The sequence below is a fragment of the Canis lupus genome, chromosome 20 (assembly GCF_003254725.2).
Source record: "Canis lupus dingo isolate Sandy chromosome 20, ASM325472v2, whole genome shotgun sequence".
In the NCBI taxonomy this organism is placed as follows: domain Eukaryota; kingdom Metazoa; phylum Chordata; class Mammalia; order Carnivora; family Canidae; genus Canis; species Canis lupus.
This window is the reverse complement of record NC_064262.1, coordinates 7,518,117-7,530,955: the sequence shown is the minus strand read 5'-3', so window position 1 is coordinate 7,530,955 and position 12,839 is coordinate 7,518,117.

Sequence of the window (12,839 nt, the reverse complement as noted above, 5' to 3'; positions counted from 1 at the left end):
CCTTGACAGAGATGAAAAGAAGATGAGAGGTGGCTGCACAGCAAGCAGGGACCCATTCTGCAGGACCCAGAAGCAGATGGCTTCTGAGCTGATCTGGTGGGAGAGGAGACCTGGGACTGGGACACGGTGGAAAACCTGAAGATGAGTTTTTGTTCCCCTTCCTCATCCTCCACCTTGCCCCCACTCCAAGAATATCATTTCCCCAAGGGCATGTGGCCAAGTCCTGGCCCATCGAACATTAATTTAAAAAATTGGCCCTTGCACTTTGAATATTTTTAAGCTGAGTCTTTGTACCAAGACAATGGTCTCATTTGACTTTAGTTGAAACAAGGGAGCCGACCCCCAGTCAGACTAACAATGGTCACGTGGGACCTGCAGGCGGCCCCATCTGGGGCTTGAGGGCCAACCTGGACATTCATAATCGAGTCCTCTCAGCCTCAGCCAGAACCCCGCCTCCAGCATCCATCCCCAGCCAGCTCTCCACTCCAGGTCCCCAGGAGCCCTCATATGGGACCTTCACCTGGGGGTGCCCCCTCCCAATATATCTCAACTCAAGTTTCTCCTGTCCCCCACCCCGGGCCACTGCATGGTTCACCTGACAGCTGCAGTGTCCTGCTCTCTGGCCTCTGTCTTCTGCTCTTCACCTTCCAAACCATTCTCCACCCACAACTGGAGAGCTTTTTCTAAAGCTTAAGTCAGGTGGTGAGACTCTCCTGCTGAAAAACCCGGAACATCCTCCCACTGCGCTGAAAATCAAGTTCAAACTCCTTGCCGTACTCTGTGGGGCCCTGTCTGACCTGGTCTCCAGCCCCATCCAGCTCTGCACACTCAGCTGGATGTTCTCATGTCTGGGTTTTGCTATCAACTGTCCTCCCTTCACTCTGCCTTGAAAACTCCTACTTGTATTTCAGAAGCCCTCTGGAACACCCCCTCCCTGCAGACCCTTCCCTGAGCCAGCCTCCCCACCCCCCACCCCGTGCTCTGGAGGTGTCTAGACCCACCTGGTTGTGCACAAATATGCACAGTATTGGTATCAGCTCTTCCACACTCCCTCTGCAGCTAGACTGTCGGTTTCATGAGGACAGGGACTGTCTTGCTCATCATTTCCCCAGCACCAAGTGCATGCCTGTCACATTATAGAGGCTCGATGAATGTGTTGACTGAAGTGGGCAAATGGATGAATCAGTGAGAATACCAGAAGCCCGATTAAACTGTATTCCCCACAGGAACAAACTAGCACATATGATATAAATACACAAATGTAAACACAAATTAATGCTCACATGGATGAAGGCCTAAATGCAAGTAAAGAAGTAAGTGATAGAACATCCCCCCCCACCCCAAACGTGTAAAGCTATGGTTCTCAAACCCTGGCTTCCCGCTGGAACCACATGGGAGCTTTTAAAATAACTGGCCCAGGCCCATCTCGAATCAGTTAGCTCAGAATCTTTGCAGGGGAGGTGGGCAAGACTTCAGATTTTTCAAAGCCCAAGTGACTGTCACAAACAGCCAGGGTTGAGTGGTTCTCGAAGTGTGGTCCCTGGACCAGGAGCATCAGCTTCACCTGAGAAGGTCAGTGTTTCTCAAACTCAGCCTGGCAATCTCCTGACCCCCGAGCTCTGCGGTGGGCTCCTGTCATCTGCTTGTCTGACGAGTTCCCGGATACTGCTGGTGCTGCTGGTTGGGGTAGCACTTGAAAGCCCAGGGCTCGAGAGGCATTCTCTCTCCCCAGTCCTGAACAGAGAAAGGAAGATGGAAGGTCGGGTGGGGGAGTGGGGGGGACGACAGACAATGCTTGCTGTTCTGGGGTCAGGAGGCCATGGATGGGGGGGCAGATATTGTTATATCAATTTTTTCCCTTTTTCTTTACTTTCCCATTTCTGCAGGTGAGGAATCTGAAGCCTGGGGAAGAGCAGTAATTTGCCCAAAGGCTGGGGATCAAATCTCTAAAAAAAAACAAAACGATGAAACAGGATATTTATTGAGCTGTTGCTAAGTACCAGGCACAGTTCTGAACTGGGGGATCAGGCCTCTTAACTCAGCCCTGCTTCTTCAGAGTTGACACCAGCACCCCAAGGGCAGAGCCTAGGGATGAGAGGTCTCTGGTGAGGCCTCAGCTCCAAGTTAGCATACCCTGGTGAAAAAGTAGATTTATCCTCTGCTTCTTGAGCCTCCAAGGTCTGCCAAGACCCAGAGGGAAAATGATGAGGAGCCAATGAGGCAAGGCAGCCAACTGGACGCTCCCTTCCTCGGGGGTGCTCAGCCTCTGCGCAGTCCATTCTCGTGTCTGCCAAGGTGGTCTCTGGAGACAGCATGAAAGACACAGCTGGCTGGGAGACAACAGCCCCTCTCCCACATCGCCTGCTGGAAGAAACCCAGATCCTGTTGAGCTCTGCCCCAGCTCCAGAAGGTAAATCTGGATTGATCTATGTTGATTATGAGAGTCCATTCTCCTGGGCAAGTGATTGGTGGAGTCCTAGGCAGCGGAGCAATTATGGCCAATGAAGTGTGAAGAGCAGACTGGAGGAGCGAGGGAGGGGGTTTTTGTTGTCGTTTTTTGCTTTTGAAAATAGATGCTGAGAAAGGTGAGCCAGGGAGGATTTGCCTAACACACCACTGGGATGTCCAGGGTTAGAACTCTGGGGCTCTTCTCATGAATCCCAGGGCTGCGCCCCAAGGCTGAATGCTGCCTCTCCTCTCTGCACCTACTTCTGCATAGCGTCCAGCACCCACGTTGTTCTCATTTGTTGGCCAGCCCACCTCCTCCTGCCAGGCTGGGGTCTCCTGAGGGCAGGGTGGGGTAGTAGGTGCTCAGTGAATCTTGATTAACCAGGAAAAGTATGGGGCTCACCGTAAGGGTTGCCCACCTATAACCATTCCTCCCTTCTTGCATGTTGATGGAACCCAATGGTATTTGGGTAGTGATGGGCTCTGTCACTGAGGACAGATCATGACTGGTCTAGTCTGCTGGTTCTCAACTCTGTCTGTACATCAGAATTATCTGGGGAGATTTTTAAAAAACACCCAGCCTGTGCCTCATACCTAAAGATTCAGGTTTGCTTAGTTGGGGATTTAGGCATCAGTATTTTCTGAAAGCTCTTCAGATTACACTAAGTGGCACAACTAAGGACCCCTGGTCTAAGCCAATCATGGTAAATCCAACCACCTTTGCCAGATGCTCACTTCCTCAGTCTCTCCTAGCTACAGAGGTGCTTGTGGCACAGTTGTGTTGGCATCCCTACCCTATCTCTGCCCTGAGTACACTAGAATGTAAACTTCACAGCAGCATGGGGACTTTCTAAGCTTTTTCTGTAGGCCTCAGGGTCCTGGGGCATAAAACAGGAATGGAAAATGAGAAAGTATCTAAGGGGAAGAGGGAAAAGGAGTTTCTGGGAGAGATATTCCTTCCTGAGAAAAAGATAACAGAGCACTCCTCCTCTTCTTCCTGCTATGAACACAGTTGCAAGGAGCATCATGTAGGGAGATGGAGCAGCCATCTTGTGATCATGAGGTAAGAAGATAAAAAGTAAAGGACACTTGTGCTTGATGACATCATTAGGCTATTGAATCAAATCTGCCTCCTGAGTTCTTATTAGGCAAGATAATTTATTATGCTGTGTGAGCCTCTATTATTTAGGTTTTCTGTAACCTGTAGTTGTATATATCCCAACCAATACCAAAAAAATAAGAGAATGGAAAACCAAGTGAGTGTTTTTCCCTATTAGCTCCCTTCTAGGACCTCCTCACCAGCCAGAAATGTCTCTTCTCTCAGATTTCCCCCCTCCACATCCATATATTTGCCCCCAAAGTCCCTCCTTTCATTCTTGGAGCTTTTCCGGGTAGCACTGTGCCAGACCTAGATGAGCTTAATCCCCAGCTATGCCACTCACTGCTCTGTGACCTTGGAAATAGGACTCTCCCTCTCTGAGTCTCCATTTCTTGGACCACCTTGTAGAGAACCTGTGAGAGAGAGACAAGGTGCTGCCTGTGAAGTTCAGCGTTCAATTCACAGCACATGCCCAGAAATGAGCTACTCCTAAATGTTATTATTTGCTAAGTCATGTCCCCCAGAGATTGCTCCCATACACTCTTTCTCTCCTGGGCCCCTCCCTCAAAGTCTCTAACCACCCTTCACCTTTCAGTTATTATGTACCATAATAACTGAAATTCACTGCACACGTATTCTGTGGTTGGCAGTGTTCTGAGCCCCTAACACACGAGATCTCATCAAATCCTCACTTAAACCATAGGGGGTGGGTGCTATCATCATTCCTGTTTTATGCCCCAGGACCCTGAGGCCTACAGAAAAAGCTTAGAAAGTCCCCATGCCACCGTGAAGTTTACATTCTAGTTTACTCGGGGCAGGGATGGGGCAGGGGTGCCAAACAGAAATTCAACAGTAGAAGAGATGTTACATGCAAGGAAGAGCAAGGAGAGCTCCCTGGCGGTGAGCTGCAGGGACCCCTGTGGGCTGGAGTGTCCGGGGAAGCCTTTCCTCACAAGTCCTGCCTCTTCTCTCACCATTCACCATCCCTGTCACCCACTGGGGACACTGACGTCCCCAACCCCTGATGCTCTTCTACCTTTGGCCTTTGCACATGCTATTTGCTCTACCAGTTTCCTCCTCCTTTTGTCCAGCTGGTTAACTCTATCTCTGCCTTCATGTCTCGGCCTAGGTGGCCTTCCTCCAAGAAGACCTGGGCTCCCCACATATCTCTTGGGAATCTGAAACTCATGAAGCGAGAAGAGAGGCAGTAAACCTTTATACATGCCCAGCTCTCTGAGAGGCAAGTCCACGTTCAGCCCTTCCAGTGACTTCCCAGACCAGACAAGGCAGGCTTTCTCAGTCCCGTTGACAAATTAAGAAACTGAGGACCAAAGAGGACAAGAGACCTACACAAAATCACACAGCATTCTTTCGGTCAGAAAACAGGCCCTGGACCGCACCTGTGGAATTTGGCAACAACAGCAACAAAGATAATATTGCATGCTGAGGGCTATTTGGCACTTATTGAGAAGGGCTCTCAAAGTTTATATGTATTAACTCTTTTAGTCTTCACAACGACCTATGAAATAGATATTTTTATCCTCAGTTTATAGGTAAGGAACCAGGCATGCAAAGAGATGAGAAACTTGCTTTCCCAACTAGCAAATACTGATCAAGTCCCAAAATACTCCTCTTTTCACACAGTAACTAATGCAACTAGAGCGATCTTCCTCATCCATTAAATCCACAAAACTTTAAAAAATCATAGACAGGGGATCCCTGGGTGGCGCAGCGGATTAGTGCCTGCCTTTGGCCCAGGGCGTGATCCTGGAGACCCGGGATCGAATCCCACATCGGGCTCCGGGTGCATGGAGCCTGCATCTCCCTCTGCCTGTGTCTCTGCCTCTCTCTCTCTCTCTCTCTCTCTCTGTGTGTGTGACTATCATAAATAAATAAAAAAAAAAATTAAAAAAAAAATCATAGACAGCAGTATCAGTTAGAAAAAAAAAAACACATTCATGCACGTTGGACAGACACCTAAACTGATTTTTAAATATCTTTCTGAAAAAAAAAATCTTTCTGGATGTAATTTGGTAAAAATACATGGTAAGATATATAGTAAGAATATTTATTCCCTTTGACTCAGCACTGCCACTTCTAGAAATCTCTTTCTTAGGAGGTACTCAGAAATGTGGGACAGAATTGCAGCAAAAGGAAAGGAATTCACCTAGATGTCCAATAGTAGCATTAGTGGAATAAACCATGGCACCCCCAGCCCATGAAATATGACTCAGCCATAGAAGATGATGTTATAAAAGAGAAATAGATGTCATTTTGGGGAGAATGTTCAAAATTCAGTTATAAGTAAAAATAAATTGATGCAAAATTATCTATACATAATATCATTCACATTGCGTTGTGCTGTATTATTATATACAGGGAAGGAAACCTCTCCAAGCATTGACGCTGTGTGCAGCAATACTGGCTGAATTTATTGAACAAGCTGGACAGGGTACAAAATGAATTAATTCCTCCTCATAATGGTCCCTGAGATAGCCACTGTTGTATTATATTCCCATTCCACAGATGGGACCAGTGAGGCACAAGAAATTAAGCTCCTCACCAAGGCAAGGACTGTCTAGCTCCAGAGTCCACACCCAGGCCCACATCTTCTATGCCCTACTTCTCTACATACCATCTCTCGGTATGACATTATAGGTACATGGGTAAAACTTTTTCTATGCCTTTAAAACTTTCTTCTAAGTTGTTTACAACAAACATCTATCACTTATATGATAATAGAGAGGGAAAGGCAATGAAATAATCTGTGTATGCAAAGTGTTAGAAAGTTCTGGAAGGCTGTACACACTCAGGTGTTATCCATGATTATCTTCAGCTGGTGGGAGGACTGGGGCACTCTGGGATCCTCATTTTGCTCTATTTTGTCATTTTTCTGTAGAAAGGGAGCACATGAGTTGTTTAGAAGTTGGGTATGTTGGGTATCTGGAGCTTGCATGAGGTCTGCAGTGGCTTGGCCTGATGTGATAGTGGAGGGGGCACTCCAGACCCCTGCCTGCCTCCTGCCCACCAGCACAGGCACGGCTGCTCCCTCCCCCAGGAAATGTGGAGAGCCAGCACCAGCTTGTGTCTCTCCTCATTCCCTCCCAAGAGGGCCATGTCCTTGCTCATCTGTGACTTTCAATTAACCAGGCACCAGGCTCCGGCTCAGAGGCTGAGCAAATGTTCTGAGGAAGAAAAGGGAAAACAGCCCGATAACTCCAGGAGGACATTTCCTTTTAATTAAAGTGAGGATCCAGGTGGCCCTAAAAATCCCTTTCTGATGAAAGTACAGTTGGCCAGGATGGCAGAGCAGGCAAGAGCAGGTGCTTGAGGGAGCAGGGATGTGGGGGAGGGAGCCACCCTCCTGTCCCTGCAGTTCTCTCCTGATCCCTTAGAGCACTGAGATCTGCTCCCTGCTGTGAGGAAGGGTGGCTAATCTCAGAACCCAGGACCCCCTGAGAGAGCCCGTCCCCAGAGGTGGGATTATTGCTGACACTCTGACAAGTGGAGGAGTGGGGAAGCGGGGACCAGGTGAGTGCAAGGAACAGGGCTTGGCCCATTAAGAGCACTGGGTCTCCAGGCTTCCTTACTCTTCTCCCTTGCTGGGCCAGCCTGGCTTCTGAGAGTTTCTGTTCAGATAGAATAAAGGGGAGGAAGGACTCTGCTTGGGATTGTGACTTCTCTTGCGCCAACTTCCCAGAGGCCTGTCAGCCTAGCTGGAGGCACACCGGACAGTGGGTGGTGATGGCTACAATTATTGCAGCTGATATGCATTGAAAGTAACTGCTGCCCCTGGGGGTTTATGAATAGGCGTGCAGACTTTGGGGCTCAGCCTCTGTGAGTTTGAATCTGGCCTCTGCTACTCCCTAGCTATGTGGCTGAGGGCAACTTAATTCACGTCTCTGGACCCCAGGTCCCCCAGCTGTAATAGAGGGGTAATAGTGAGGCCTGTCTCACAGGGAATAAAATTAGTGAGTATGTGTCCAGTGTAAGGACAATGTCTGGCACATGGCCTACATTCACTAAGTGTTAGCATTATTAAAACACCACAATTATACAGGTTAATTCATTGATCCACCCCAATATCCCATGTGGTGTCATTTTCACGAGCTCTCTTGGCAGATGCAAACAGAGGCACAGAAAAGCTAAGTAACTTGCCCAAGTGCACTCATCTCACCTAATAAGGAGAGGGGCAGGATTCAGACCAGGCCCTCTGGGCGTCATCTTATTCTGCTTCTAGTGTGGCTGTGTGGAGGTAGAAACAGATGTGAATCATGCTCATCTGCAATTTTTTTTTTAAAAAGATGATGAATATTAAAGGAGCAGCTCCCAAAGTTGAAGAGCTATGGCTCGGGGGTCAGGCCAACTGGCATTCAAGCCTCAGTGTGGTTGCTTCCGAGGCACCTGCCTTTGGGCAAGTCACTTGGCCCCTCTGTGCCTCCATTTCCTTGTCTGGAAAATGAGACCCCTGTCGCTTCCCAGGGCTGCAGTAGAGTAAGAAGCAGTGCAGGAACAGTCTCTGGGAGGGTCACTGGGTGAGATGGGAGGAGAGTGGAGGGGCACCAGGAGAGGAGCCTGTCCCTGCGGCCCCCAGACCCCTGCCCTGGGAGGGGCTCCTTCTCCCTTCACCTCCACCACCAAAACTGCTACACTGCTTCCTTGAAGAAACTCTTCCCAATGTCCCCCAAAGTCCACTGCTAAAGTTTCCATAGCCTAAGCTTCTTTTGTTCAGCATTTACCATATTCTGTTGTAATTACTTTAGAGTGTGTCTCCTCCATTGGATACAGGGAACTTTGAGGATGGGGACCAGGTTGGAGTTGCTCATTACTGAAATAATAGTTCCTGGGGTAGAGGATCTGATGGATGGATGGATGCATGCATGGATGGATGGATGAACAGTTGGGTAGATGGATGGAAGAGTACATGAATGAGTGGATAGATGGATGGCTGGATAGCTGGAAGAGTGGATGGATGGATATATGGTTGGGTGGGTAGATGAATAGATGGATGGGTGAATAGATAAGTAGGAGAATGGAGAGAAGGAATGGTATATTGGGAGATGAATAATAGAAGGATAGAGAGATTAATAAATTGATAGTGGATAAATGTGTGAATGGTTGGATAGATGAACAACTGGAAGGCTGATGAACACAGAGATAGATGTTGGTCCTTCCTCTATTATTACAGGAAGAAAAACTCCAGTCTTAAGATCAAGATTTGGAAGGCAAAAAAAAAAAAAAAAAAAGATTTGGAAGGCTCTGTGCCTGCCCCCAGCTCTTATTTTCAGTGGTTACAACAAAAGTAACATATTCTTAAACCAGACTTCTTTTTTAAAAAAATTCAGGTAAGATTCATATAACATAAAATTTTACCATTTTAAAGTGAACAATCCAGCGGTATATTCACGATGTTGTACAACTATCACATCTATCAGGTTCTAAAATATCTCATCACCCCAAAATAAAACCCCAGTAAGCAGCTTCTCACCATCCTCCCCTCCCCCAGCCCCTGGCAGTCACTAACCTACTTTCTGCAAAGGACATTTCATATAAATGGAATCATACAATCTGTGACTTCTCGTGTCTGGCTTCTCAAATCAGGCTTATTGTGGGCAACAAAAACTAGCTTCTGAGGTTGGGGAGGAAGCTGTGAAACGGCAGTATGACCAGCCCTGCCTGGCCACTTCACTGGGAAGGTAAAAGAACTGGTGGAAGCAGCCCGACCTGAGAAGCAGGCCAAGACCCCAAGGCTCCAGGCCATGAAGTGGGCATGGAGAACATGCCAGCCTCTCAGGGTTTGCCAAGTACCTGGCTTAGGGTCTAGCAGGCAGTGAGTACTTAGTGGGAATTGGAGTGACCTTTATTTAATGGTGTGAGGGGAAATAAGGATTCTCTTCACCTCCTAGTCCTGTAATGGTCCTAGAGAGGACCTTTCTTTCCTCCACGTCAATAAACACCAACAAATGCCAATAAACATGGAGCACTTGCTATGTGCCAGAGACTCTAGCACGCCTTTCACTTACTCTTCCCGACAACCCTGCAGAGAGTCTATCAGAAGACTCATTTTACAGATTTGGAAGCTCAGAGAGGCCAAGACACTCACCCAGTGTCAACACAGCAGAGAAGCCTCTGAGCTGGGCTGGAGCTGGTGTTTATCCCGCGCCATCCCAGTGCTCTTTCCCCTGCAACATGCTGCCCCTTCCTCTCCTCTCCTTTGCCGGGGGCTTTGCTTTCTGTATAGGATTCAAACTCTGAAGGATGTAGGCCCCTGTGTCCCACCCCCTGAAACCTTCTTAATCACCTCCTGCCCCGAGAGTCCCCGGCAGGCTCCCTCCCGCTGCTCACCTCCCGGGCGGCAAAGCCTCTTCGCGGTACGAGGCTGCCACCTGGTGTCTGTGCCGAGTGCAGCAGCCCCAGAGGGGCCGCGGGCAGCCTGGGATTTCCCTGCCGGGGAGGGAGCACTGCCTGGCCTGGAAGCAGCAGCTCGGAGAGGAGAATAGGGCGGGGGGCGGGGGTGGGGTGGGAGTTACTGGGTCCGTTTTATGTGGGCTGTGTCTCTGGCACCGGCCCGGTGCAAGGTGCTTCACCTCCACTGATCTCATTCAATGCACACTTCAGCGCTGCAAGAACTACACCCTGTGTATGTAGCAGGGGTTCAAGAAATACGTAGGGCAAAAAGATAAATGCCAGATGATTCCACGTACATGAGGTCCCTAGAGCAGTCACTTGCCGAGAGACAGGAGGTAGGATGGAGGTTGCCAGGGGATTGGGATTGAGGGATGGGAAAGGGGAGTTAGTGTTTCACGGGGACAGAGGTTCCTTTTGAGAAGATGAGAAAGTTCTGGAGATGTGTGGTGGGGATGGTTGTGCGAATGGACTTAATGCATTAGAGCTGAACACTTTAAAATGGTAAGAGTGGTGAATTTTATGTCATGTGGATTTTATCACAATGCAGAAAAGAAATTGTAAGAGTGAATAAGAACCGAGCAAATGGACAAAGGAATGCATAATCACAATAACGGGAATATTTGCTCAGTACTTAGCACGGGTCAGTCATCATGTAACATGTTCTTCAGCTCGGAGGTATATTTATCGAGACGTGTCCAGCAGTGCTAGAGGCTCTTGGGGATCAGTAGCGAGCAAAGTCCCTACCATGATGGAGTTGGCATTTTGTGGGAAAGATAGTAAACAGGGACTATGAAGGTGTCAAATGGTGCTATGTACTGATGAAGTTAACTTGCGTCTCAGGACCCTGAATATAGAGGCTGCCCCAGTGGCCCAGCCCATAGAGGGCTGGACAGGACACACCTAAGAAGCCTAACGCACACCCATCAAATCCTCCAGCTCAGCTTTAGCTAGCTGACCTGCCTTCCCCAGGGAATATAGGACCTGCTAGCCTTATAAGGAAATGCTCCATCTCGTAGCCAATCATGCCCCGTTTCCCCATTGTCTCTTCTGAAGTTCTATAAAACTTGCCCTTGTCCCAAATCCCCTCAGAACAGTGCTCCACTGCTTGTGAGGCTCTGTCCTCTCCCAGTCCATGGATTGTTTTCCCTTAAATAAAGGACATCAAACCCATTGCTCAATTGTTTTGTCATTTTACAATGCTATACAGAAAAAATAAGGCAATGTAAAAGGACGAAAAATGTCTCAGATGGTGATGGGGGAACTCTTTCCGGCAGATGTAACCTGGGAAGGCCTCTCTGTGGAGGTGGTATTTGGGTGTCCTGGTTTGATCCTCACCACACCCCTGTGAGGTAGGTACTGTAATTATACCCATTTGACAGATGAAGCATCTGAGGCATGGGGTGAGGGTGCTCAGAGTTGCCCTCTTAGGAAGTGGTCCAGCCCAGAACTGAATCCAGGTCTGTTGGAGCCTAGCCATGAAGCTCTTAACCACACTGAGTGAGGACAGTTATCAGTTCACATCCCGAAGGCAAATAACTTTGACTCTTTTAATTAATTAATTAATTAATTGAAAGAGAGAATGAGCAGGGAGGGGGAGAGAGAGAAACCCAAGCAAGCCCCATGCCCTGTGCAGAGCTTGGTCTCACGACCTCCTGAGTGAAGTCAGGACTCTGAGATGGTGACCCTGAGGTCATGAGCTGAGCTGAGTCGGATGCTTGACTGAGTGAACCACCCAGGCGCCCCAAATACTGCAACTCTCCCAGGGCCTCAAAGCTCTGTCCCAGAGTGTGAACCTGGAGCTTCCCTCCGGACCCTCAGGTGGCAACAGAAGGCTCAGACCGGTACGCGTGTCCAGCAGGTGGCGCTGCTGCCCGACCCAGGGCCCACAGTCTCACCCAGGTGGGGTCAGTCTACGCAGGCTGCAAGGGAGGATGGTGGGTGGGTGGGTGGGTGTATCAGGGCATAGGATCCGCCTGTGAGACTAGGCGGGGCGCTTCAGATGAAGATGCCAAGTATTGCCAACATGCTGTGTGTGAGAGAGACGGGCCCACTTCAGAAGGTCAGGCCTGTGGCTCCCTGACAGCTGAGAGACCTCTGGCCAGGTGCTGGGTCTCTGCTTCCTTCTGGGAAGATGCTCTAACAATCCCTCACAGGTCGTTGGGAAGATCCAGGGAGCTCATGTGCTCATTCATTTGAATGAGTTGCCTCCTCTCTGCCAGGCCCCTGGGATTCAGCAGGGATCAAAGCTGACAAAAAACCCTGCTCAGCCCTAGGGGAGACTCTATTCCAGCAGAGAGACAGCAAAGAAGAGAAAGAAGGCAAGCATTAAATCATGGAAAGGTGATAAGGAAAACCAATAATAAAGCAGAAAAGGCAGGTGGGAAATGTGCATGCAGGGGGCCAAACACTTAGTGAAAACACTCAGGGAGCTCAGGAGCACTTTGCTGAAAAGGTGACATTTGAGCAAAGGAGGTTAGGGGCCACATCATAAGGAAACACAGGGCCATGATTCTGGGCAGAAGAAATAGCACCCTGAGCAGAGAACGTGCTTGGTGTGCTGGAGAGACAGCAAGGAGGCCGGCAGGACCCGGGCCGGGGTAAGCGCGAAGGGGAATCTGGACAGGGCACCAGAAAATGAAGGGCTTTCCCAGCCACAGTGGGAGGAACTGGGCTTTCACCATGAATGAGATGGAAAGCCAAGAAAATTTTCAAGAGTGGAGTGCCATGACGCTTACACAGCAACAGAGTCCTAGCTACTCTATAAAGAAAAAGTATGGTGCATAGCAGATGCTCAACAAATGGTGGTTTGCGTTTTTTAAATAGATACAGTCAGAGTAAACAATAATTGTAATTCTGGGTAGTAACCCCACAGCCCAGCTGCTTA